Source organism: Haliotis cracherodii, unplaced genomic scaffold, assembly GCF_022045235.1.
Source record: "Haliotis cracherodii isolate W230 unplaced genomic scaffold, xgHalCrac1.p SCAF_20, whole genome shotgun sequence".
In the NCBI taxonomy this organism is placed as follows: Eukaryota; Metazoa; Mollusca; class Gastropoda; order Lepetellida; family Haliotidae; genus Haliotis; species Haliotis cracherodii.
This window is the reverse complement of record NW_027266276.1, coordinates 8,737,369-8,748,551: the sequence shown is the minus strand read 5'-3', so window position 1 is coordinate 8,748,551 and position 11,183 is coordinate 8,737,369. Positions and strand designations below refer to the sequence as shown.

Sequence of the window (11,183 nt, the reverse complement as noted above, 5' to 3'; positions counted from 1 at the left end):
TATAATAAGACCCTATTTATTGCTTTGTCATTATATCACGGTGATTTTCATCATCATTTTGAAAGTCGTAATTACGACTTATTTTTCTTGTAATTACGACTTTTAAAAGAGAAAAAAACAAACCAATATGGTCCTAATGGGCTTTCGTAAATATCAATGTTAAAATACACACTCATTTTTCTCACAGTGAAAGTAGGAAGCTCACAATAAGTGTGAAAATGTTATGCTATTATGAGGCCTTTGTTTTCCGAGTTCTCCCCCTTAGATTATGACGGAATTGGTACCAATTTAACTGGGTCCCCGTTCTTCAAAAATAGATTCAGTCACACTAGTCTCAACGCAATAGCGTTAAGTTAAGTACCAATTTATGGTGAGACGACATGGCATCCAATACATTGACTAATTGCGAAGAAGATCCCTTGACCCATCAAGAAATCATAAAACCATACGCTTATAAACCAAAACGAGCAAATTTCGCCGACATCATTCACAAAAGCGGCAGCGGGGTAACCTGGTGGTTAAAGCGTTCGCTCGTCACGCCGAAGACCTGGGTTAGCCTCCCGGCATGGGTATAATGTGTGAAGCTCATTTCTGGTGTCCCCCGCCGTGATATTGCTGGAATATTGCTAAAAGCGGTGTAAAACCATATTCACTCACTCGCAACCAGAGGTGGACACACACACTATTGATTTGTAAATTTACATTGTGGCATGTTCATGTTTTTATATGAAATCTCACATTTTCTGAAGTCAGTACGGCAAATTAAACCATTTGAACACTTACAGGAGTCTTTATCTGTTGCAAACCGAAATTGTTTCAGATTTGGTAAAAAACATAACTTGGCATTAAATCTTATTCAATGTCATAGGAACTTTTGTTGTTCAGTATACATGTAGTTGACATCATAATTATCTGAAACGTTTTCAGGACATTTGGATCACTTCAAGGCAGTTTTCCAAGAGATCAAAGAAGCAGGACTCACTCTAAAACCAAGCAAATGAAAATTTGTGACACAACAAGTCACCTACTTAGGGCATATCTTCAGCAAAGATGGCATCCTTCAAAACTAGATTCAGTCACACAGATCCCACCCCTTAAAAATGTCCATAATATGCATCATTTTTTGTATCACCTCCCCACTATACAACCTTCTGAAAAAAGACGTGTCTTTCAAATGGTAAAGAGGCAATCGAAAAGCTAAAGCAAGCCCTTGCAATAGCCTCTGTCCCTGCATTTCCCGACCAACATAAACCTTCATCCTCACAACTGATCTCAAACTGCAATAGGGTACATTTTGGGCCAACTGTATTCTCATTGCATAACTTATAATGATGTTGTTAATTCATGTCTTTAAACAAGTTTCTTCCTTGACATTGGTCCTGTTCCGTTTTTAGGACCAAAAAATGTTGGTTGATAATGTTTCTTATGCTCGTCAGTTTAGTTCATTGCAATAAAATATTTATATGTGTATGTTTATGTAGTTTTTTAGTTATATCACAGTGGAACAAGCGGAGTCAATAACGTGTGAAAGGATAATAGGATGATGTGGCCTCTTGAGATGGAAGATTTTTAAGTAAATAAGTGTAACAGATATATTGTCTCTCATGGTGATGTCTCTCTGTAAGTGATTCGCCCCACTGTCTAGTGGTAGAGCGTCTGCTCGGGGAGAGGAAGGTCCCTGGTACGATCTCTGGTCGCGTCATACAAAAGGACGGTAAAAGATGGTACTTGTTGTTACCCTGTCGGGCGCTCGGCATTAAGGTACTGGTCGGCTCGGAATCGGTATACTGTGTTTGAGTGTTGTTTTCATGTTAAACTGTGGCATGGTATCTCAGTGAGCTGGTACTATAAATCGGCATCAGTCCGGACTAGTACAAACAGCCACACACACGTGCATGCACGTCGCTATATAAGTACAATAATCTTGATCGTGACATTAAACCCCATTTCACCTCACCTTCTCTGTCAATGATTCTGGCTTTGCTCACGTAATACTCTTTTTAATGAGGATGGCCATATTGCGGTCGATACTATCAAAATGAGGCTGAGTTTTTTTCAAACAGATGGAGTTGTATATTTACACAAAATTATGAGCCATGTGTTTCTTTTTTCAAAACAACAACCTGTGAGTGCAACATTGGACTGGTATGAGATTTACAATCATTGAGGGACAGTTGGGTAGCCTAGTTCGCTCATCATGCTGAAGACCCGGGTTCGATTCCTGACATGGATACAATGTGTGAAGCCCATTTCTGGTGTCCCTAGCCATGATATTGTTAAAAGCGACATACTCACTCACTCATAATCATTGTTGTGAATTGAATCCAACCATCTTAACCTTTGTTTGTCAGTTCTTGATGCTATTTTACAGACGACGGTAAATCGAGTATTTTGAGGGATGACATACGAAATCGTCCAGAATCAAAATTGCATTCAATATCATCTTCTTTGACTTCAATACGCTTGGTCTGCTATGCTCCAGGTTTGCTATCCGTGTCCAGCAGAAAAGCGATCCCGGAAGTCTCGACAACTTTGAGTTCTGTCATGGCGATCTTGAGCTCTGAAGTTTCTAGGTACTAATCTTGCAGATACCTTGGACATACCAAGATCCTCGCGAATAATGGTTCCAACAGTTCCAACTGATATTTGGAATTCCCTAGAAATTTCAAATACTTTCACTCGTCGGTCAGACAGAATTCTTCTTTCTATAGCAGCAATGTTTTCCGGTTGGGTGGCATCGTCTATGGACTCCCTACCCCTTTTAAACTGTAGAGACCAACGGCACACTGTGGAATAGTCAGGAGCATCCTTACCCATCACTTTACACATGCGATCATGGATTTCTTTTGCTTTGCATCCCTCCTTGGTAAGGAACTTTATTACAGCGCATTGTTCATGTTTGAGAGAATCCATGATTGTGACCACCCTTAGGTGAATGAAGCCATCAAATCTAACTTATTGTTGTGTCTGGAACTTGTTATGACACGTGTCAACCTGATGTTATGACAAGTGTCACACCTGCCACAAGTTGACATTGTTTGTGTAAACACAAATGCCCATGTTGCAAAACTTATTTAACGCCCCTCGTAGAATTTGAAGCATCATCCTGATACATCCTATTTCCATCTTTCTACAGTATCTTTCTGGCGTATGACATGTAGTTGAAATTAAGAACAGTGCCGTAGATGAAATGCATATTTTTACTAAGAAAAAGCATCAATGTGTTGAGCATCTACATCAATTTACTCATCATTACCCAATCATTTCGATGAAGAATTTGCACATTATGTTTTGTCTCATTTGTGGCAGGCCCCTGTGTAATCATCAAGTTGTTCTATTCGTGTTAATTCGTTCTGAAAGTACCTGGGTCCATGTAAATAGCCTTCCATTACATCTATGACATTTTGGCTAGCTCGGCCGAAGTAAATCACCTGAAATAGTTTGAAAATAGTCCATATTAATAGAGAGTGTACAGTTTTTTTACGGTGATCAATGTAGGGTAAACGGAAGATATGGAATCTTCCATGTATAAGGAACCATGTAAAGTATTGCTGAAATTGTCTAAACTTCTACTTTACGATTCCCTTCTACCGATTTGCCCAACTGATTGTTTGTTTTGTTTGTTTGTTGTTTAACGCCGCACTCAGCAATATTCCAGCTCTATGACGGCGGTCTGTAAATAATCGAGTCTGGACCAGACAATCCAGTGATTAATGTCATGAGCATCGATACACTCATTTGGGATCGATGACATGCATCAACCAAGTCAGCGAGTCTGACCACCCGATCCCGTTAGTCGCCTCTTTCGACAAGCACAGGCGCCTTTTACGGCAAGCAAAGGGTTGCTGAAGACTTATTCTACCCGAATCTTCACGGGTCGACTATACGATGAGCATGTGTTTATGAATCAATATGAAATGACACCAGGTGTTCGCGAAAAGGTGATTGTATCCAACCACACAAGTGTTCACCTGAAAAACATGGTAACGTGGTACAAATCAAAATTGGGAATTGCATCGGCGCCATTTTTCGACACTCTACGTCTTCCATAAAACTTTTAAAAGTTTTACTGAGGCCTTGAATGTTGTTACCTAATTCAAACACCATTTGAACATACTCATGCTTAAGTGTGAATGGGAATAATATGATGTGTACATGTTGACAATGTTCTTGATACAGTTTTGGTATATATAAATGTGTAATGTAATAACACGAATCAACCTAATAGTTCTAACACATAAGCAAAAACAAGAAATCCCTTTCCATAATCATAAGAAATTTCTCCTGAAGTAGAGTCCGTTGATTCTGACTTTATCATTAGCATCTGTTTATGAATCCTATCATTTTAGTGGCGTCCAAGAAAAGGTAAGTGTATCTTGTCCCCAGTGGGCACCTGTCGGAAACATGCAAGGCAAGAGAATTGTTCACTCAGGTCAACGTTTATGATTTATTAACTGACATATGGCAGTGTATTTTATTTGTTAACAATGATTGTTACTGTATTACATTGTTTCTGTAGAGATTCGGTAGACGCTCATTGCATTGTATTTGGGCATTGATTAGTCGTCATGAATGCAGTACAGGTTAATGTAGGCTGTCGTAAGTAAGTTACTATATTTAGATGCTAGAGTTGTGTAGTAAATTCCGGAAACGGCGAGACTTGTCCAACATTTTACAGAGCCTTACAGCACTGTCTAGAAAGTTCTGAATCTAGTTGGCACGGTATATAAGGGGACAAGGGCGTGTTTAGGGGATCCCTCACACATTTCGTCTGTCGCAGCTGGGCGAATATATGTTATAATCACTGACTTTTCCTATCACCACTGTTTTTTTGTATCTGATACTAACCACAGCCATCATATTTTATATGGCCATTGAATATTGTACTACCACTCTTTAGTGTACTGCCACTGTGATTGCTGTGCAGCAATTTGTATTGATTTGTAAACTAAGTGAATTTTGTTGGTTCCACACTAATTTCTTTTACGTACAAATTTCTGGATTAGCATATTGTTTCAATTTGGGAATCGACACGTAACATAATGCATCACAATTAAACAATGAAAGTTGAAGAGGCTCACCTCGACTGGAAAATCTGCGAGAGTTTTGAAACATGCCACTTGCCTCTGGACGGTTTTCAGGATGGTCACATCTCAAACATCCACTCAAGCATTTCATTGTACTCAAGGGTTGTCAAGTCTGAAAGTCATGGTGGATGCTGAGATCAGTCATGAAGTATGCCTTGAAGTATATTTATTATTATTATTAATAATATTAATATCAATTATGTTTTGGTCCCGGCCACTGCTGTATCTATGTTGTACATATGCTTATAACGAACTACGGTTATAACGCACTAAAATTAGTGGCCCCTTTGAGTTTGTTACAACCGTAGTTTACAGTATGTTAACTAATGCTGTACTGACTGCGTACCTCCGGTCTGAGGTAAACTGGCACTTCCTATCTTAATGAGGCAGCAGGGAATGCTTACACTATTCGGAGTCACCAGGTAACATCGCTGACATTCAGTGTAATTTACTTTGTTCACTGGTAGGTGAGGTGAGGTGAAATGGGATTTAAAGGCGCGTCCAAGATTATTGCACTTATATAGCAACCGCAACGTGCATACACGTGTGTGTGTGTGTGTGTGTGTGTGTGTGTGTGTGTGTGTGGCTGCTTGTCTTGTTCACTGGGATTTACTCATGGGTATTCTTCACAAAACCTATGTTTTCCCCTATACATTCAACCAAAAAACGATATCATTGTTATTATGTCAATGTGAAATATATCAAAGTATAGAATGCTCCAGGGTTTTCCTCGAATGAGACATAAGTCCGGCAGTCTTTACCTCCTACACGATATATCTTCCTGTCCATGACGAGGTCAACATTTCCCAAAGATGATGACCAAATATCCTTGGGCAGGCTGATACCAATCTCCCTGGCGAAGTCACTACAGCCGTAGAGGGATGTGACGCTGAACTCATACCCTTTGCTGGACAGAAATTCTGTCAACTTGGGCCATCTGCATGCTTTCTCAACGTCAAGAACTGAAACATGTGCAATTAAAATACTTAAACAATTTTAAAACCAAGATGTCTTTTCATTAAATCTTGTCAGGATGAAAAATACGTCCCACGTATATGTCAAAAATATACCTTTCTCAGACAGGGCTAATTAACTTTTCATGTATCATACAAATCTATCATAATCCCCTAAAATATACAGAAAATGAGGAAGATATGGTCTACATAAATACCCCAATATCAGAGGATGACCGGCATATGAAGTGTATTTTCAGAGAAGAAACAACAAACTGTGAGGCATCATTCCGGGACCAACCAACTCGTGCCTTTCTCGGAGGCACGTATTGGCATAACGATGAATACAACCACCACTTCAAACAAGAATGATAACTCTTGTTCTATCGCTGGCTTATTCTTGCTGTAAAAGTATAGAACCTTACTAAAGCTATGTAGTAAATGAAACTAACAATAATTATGAAACATGTTTTCAACACGATGTGGGTGGCAATCACCCACACTGACAGAACAGTAAACCAACTTCAATGATTTTATGGTTCAACGTTTTCTGCTGAAATCCAATATCTGCATATTGTTTATGAACCCTTCTACGTCATAATTAGACAGCATTCAGCATGTGAAACTGCAACGTGAATTTGGAAACTACCCCAAAGTTAGCGGCGGTGGCTAAGTAGCCAAAGTGAGTGAGTTTGGTTTTACGCCGTTTTTTACGGTTATATCACGGCGTGTCAGCTTAATGTGGGAGGAAAGTCCGAGGTGATGCAAGTCTTACCACTTCGGCGAAACCCACGAGCACGGGTATGGTGCTGACAAACCTGGAAACATAATCGGGGCGAACCGGGATTCGAACCCACAATGAAAGATTTCTGGCGTACCCAAGGGACGCAACTCTGCACGGCGAATCGCGGCGCCTTAGACGACTGGGCCACCTTTCTAATTGTACAAATCTAGCTGTAAATGTTTAATAGTACCTGTTGGTAGCTTATGTTCAGCACTTTATGTTAATACTTGAATCTCCAATATTGGTTAAGGAGTTACTTTGCTATTCGTGTTTCCACTACTTTAGGGAAAGCACAATTTTGTTCATTCACGAGGTTACTGAGCTCACACAACTAGCTAGCGGAAATTGTGTTCTCCGACGTACCGTTTCCTTGTTGGATGTCAAAGCCTTCTTTAGGGCAAGTACTTGTATACAAAGGAAGTCAAGTATTTCCATTTAACTCAAGAGAGACATCAGTCAATAAGACTAAATGCTTATTTAGGCAAATTCGTCTATCTTTTAGTGTCCAAGAGACATATTTTAGGGATAGGTCCACTGTGCCTACGTTCAATATACGTTCAATGTTTATTTTTTATCTTTGCCTGTGACAATTGGGGTCCAATCACTGTAGATTGTCTTTCTTTGACTATATATAGATGGTAATGATAAAACGGTGAACTTTTACCACACTGGCTATCATAACTTCATCTACATTTGTTAACACCCGAGTCCCAGGAGCTCAGCTCTGTGACACCTGTCATGCATAGACATACATACATTTATGACGAGGTCAACATTTCCCAAAGATGATGACCAAATATCCTTGGGCAGGCTGATACCAATCTCCCTGGCGAAGTCACTACAGCCGTAGAGGGATGTGACGCTGAACTCATACCCTTTGCTGGACAGAAATTCTGTCAACTTGGGCCATCTGCATGCTTTCTCAACGTCAAGAACTGAAACATGTGCAATTAAAATACTTAAACAATTTTAAAACCAAGATGTCTTTTCATTAAATCTTGTCAGGATGAAAAATACGTCCCACGTATATGTCAAAAATATACCTTTCTCAGACAGGGCTAATTAACTTTTCATGTATCATACAAATCTATCATAATCCCCTAAAATATACAGAAAATGAGGAAGATATGGTCTACATAAATACCCCAATATCAGAGGATGACCGGCATATGAAGTGTATTTTCAGAGAAGAAACAACAAACTGTGAGGCATCATTCCGGGACCAACCAACTCGTGCCTTTCTCGGAGGCACGTATTGGCATAACGATGAATACAACCACCACTTCAAACAAGAATGATAACTCTTGTTCTATCGCTGGCTTATTCTTGCTGTAAAAGTATAGAACCTTACTAAAGCTATGTAGTAAATGAAACTAACAATAATTATGAAACATGTTTTCAACACGATGTGGGTGGCAATCACCCACACTGACAGAACAGTAAACCAACTTCAATGATTTTATGGTTCAACGTTTTCTGCTGAAATCCAATATCTGCATATTGTTTATGAACCCTTCTACGTCATAATTAGACAGCATTCAGCATGTGAAACTGCAACGTGAATTTGGAAACTACCCCAAAGTTAGCGGCGGTGGCTAAGTAGCCAAAGTGAGTGAGTTTGGTTTTACGCCGTTTTTTACGGTTATATCACGGCGTGTCAGCTTAATGTGGGAGGAAAGTCCGAGGTGATGCAAGTCTTACCACTTCGGCGAAACCCACGAGCACGGGTATGGTGCTGACAAACCTGGAAACATAATCGGGGCGAACCGGGATTCGAACCCACAATGAAAGATTTCTGGCGTACCCAAGGGACGCAACTCTGCACGGCGAATCGCGGCGCCTTAGACGACTGGGCCACCTTTCTAATTGTACAAATCTAGCTGTAAATGTTTAATAGTACCTGTTGGTAGCTTATGTTCCGCACTTTATGTTAATACTTGAATCTCCAATATTGGTTAAGGAGTTACTTTGCTATTCGTGTTTCCACTACTTTAGGGAAAGCACAATTTTGTTCATTCACGAGGTTACTGAGCTCACACAACTAGCTAGCGGAAATTGTCTTCTCCGACGTACCGTTTCCTTGTTGGATGTCAAAGCCTTCTTTAGGGCAAGTACTTGTATACAAAGGAAGTCAAGTATTTCCATTTAACTCAAGAGAGACATCAGTCAATAAGACTAAATGCTTATTTAGGCAAATTCGTCTATCTTTTAGTGTCCAAGAGACATATTTTAGGGATAGGTCCACTGTGCCCATTTTCCCCCATCTAGCCAAGTCTAGGTTATCATTACTGAGTGATGTTAATTAACTCCTAGGTGATTTTGTTTGCAGCCACTGTCCATGTGTCTTGCTGACTGTCTATTTTTTATAAGAATTGACTTTCACTTTGTGTGAGTTCATTGTAGTATGAGTGAATATGGTTTTACAAGCGAACGCTTTAACCACTAGGCTACCCAACAGCCCATATTGGAGTATGAAGCTTCCTAGAGTGAGGACCAAACTGTATGAGTGCCGGAGCTTACGTGCAAAGGAATTCCCAGGTGTTTCCCCATTTCATTTCAAGAACACAGTCTCTTCCAAAACGAATGAACGTCAAATTGTGTCATTCATACACGTATGAACGTCCATTTCGCGGTCATGTGACCGACATCTCGTCCAATGGAAAAGCTATATATCGTGTAAACGTCAAATTAAAAAAATATAAATTAATAATAATAATTCATAAAACTTAAGACCACCATGGAAGCATTGTCAGGGCCAGGGCCTGGTCCAGGTTGGTTGAGCCAGTGCCCCCATCGTCTATACTACTCCGACGGTTTATTCAGTTCTCGATGGGTCTTGCTGATTGCCTTATCTGAGTGTTTTGCTTCAGTTGACGAAACTTGCATATACGTTCAATGTTTATTTTTTATCTTTGCCTGTGACAATTGGGGTCCAATCACTGTAGATTGTCTTTCTTTGACTATATATAGATGGTAATGATAAAACGGTGAACTTTTACCACACTGGCTATCATAACTTCATCTACATTTGTTAACACCCGAGTCCCAGGAGCTCAGCTCTGTGACACCTGTCATGCATAGACATACATACATTTATGTTACTTTGTCTGCCACAATATTCCAGTGCTTTCATGTAGTTGGAATTCTTCACTCGAATTTGCTTTTAGCAGAGATTTCTTGTGATTATGAAATGAATTATGTAACGAGTCCACAAATGAGATTAATTCGTTCAAAGCATATTATTTGTGTGTTTGTTTGTTTGTTTGTTTGTTGTTTTAATGGCGCACTCAGCAATATTCCAGCTACAGGACGACGGTCTGTAAATAATCGAGTCTGAACCAGACAGAGACATTGAATGACATCATGAGCATCGATCCACGCAATTGGGATATGGTGATAAGCATCAACCAAGTCAGCGAGCTTGACCACCCGATCCCATACATCGCCTCCTACGACAAGCATCGTCGCCTTTCATGACAGGCATGGGTTGCCGAAGACGTATTCTACCCCGGATCTTCACGGGTCAAAACATCTATTAAGTCACAATGACACTAGTTTTACTCTGAAAGTGCCAGAAATAAAAGTCATCTCTAAGAATCGTTACTAAATTGAATTACGAGAATATAGTGTTAGTACGTCCCATATATAATGCTTTCACAAAGATCAATGTTAAAAGAACATAAATGTCAATTAAAAAAATGAACTTATCATTGGCATCATCAAATAAAGAAAGTGTCTTTCATCTCTATTGTTGGTCCTTTAAATTGTGTGGTCCTGTAAAACAATGTGAACCATGAATCCAACTTGTAAAACACATGTGGTCTACATCGTCTATTGAACACCTGTACGAATGAGTTGTGGCCTATAAAAGAAATTATAAGATGAATCGATTAAGAAGAAACAGTTCAAATTACCTTTCCAGTATCTGGGATTGTTGAAAGATATCTGCTGGTTAATAGTTTGACTGAAGGTTGCGCACTTATTTATACATGTATAGTATGTGCATTTTAAGTTAATCTTTACCATGATCGTAACACATAAACATGAAAGCTGTTGCTTTACCTTCTGGGCTATCGTCAGAATCGTCGGCAACTGGACCAATAAAAAGTCCATGTGCCATTAAATAATAAAAACATTTTCCAAATGTGGCAAATCATTTATGATTTGATAGAATATCCTCACACATACCAAATTCTTGATCATTTTGAAAAAAACAACTTTTGGAACTTTACCGAAAAAAAACGGTGGATAAATGTATTTTATGAAGGTATTCAATAAAGTGGCCTTGAAAATGACTGTTGGATATTTTCAGGGGTTGTTGTCAAGGGTAGCCTAGCTCACCAAATCTTTTTTTATTTT

At 39.4% G+C, this 11,183-nt stretch overlaps 1 pseudogene; it reads right to left on the bottom strand.

Annotated features, from left to right (window-relative positions):
- Nucleotides 1-3,296: 3,296 nt before the first annotated feature.
- On the bottom strand, nt 3,297-10,944 carry LOC139470475 (uncharacterized; annotated as a pseudogene).
- Between the last annotated feature and the right edge of the window lie 239 nt (nt 10,945-11,183).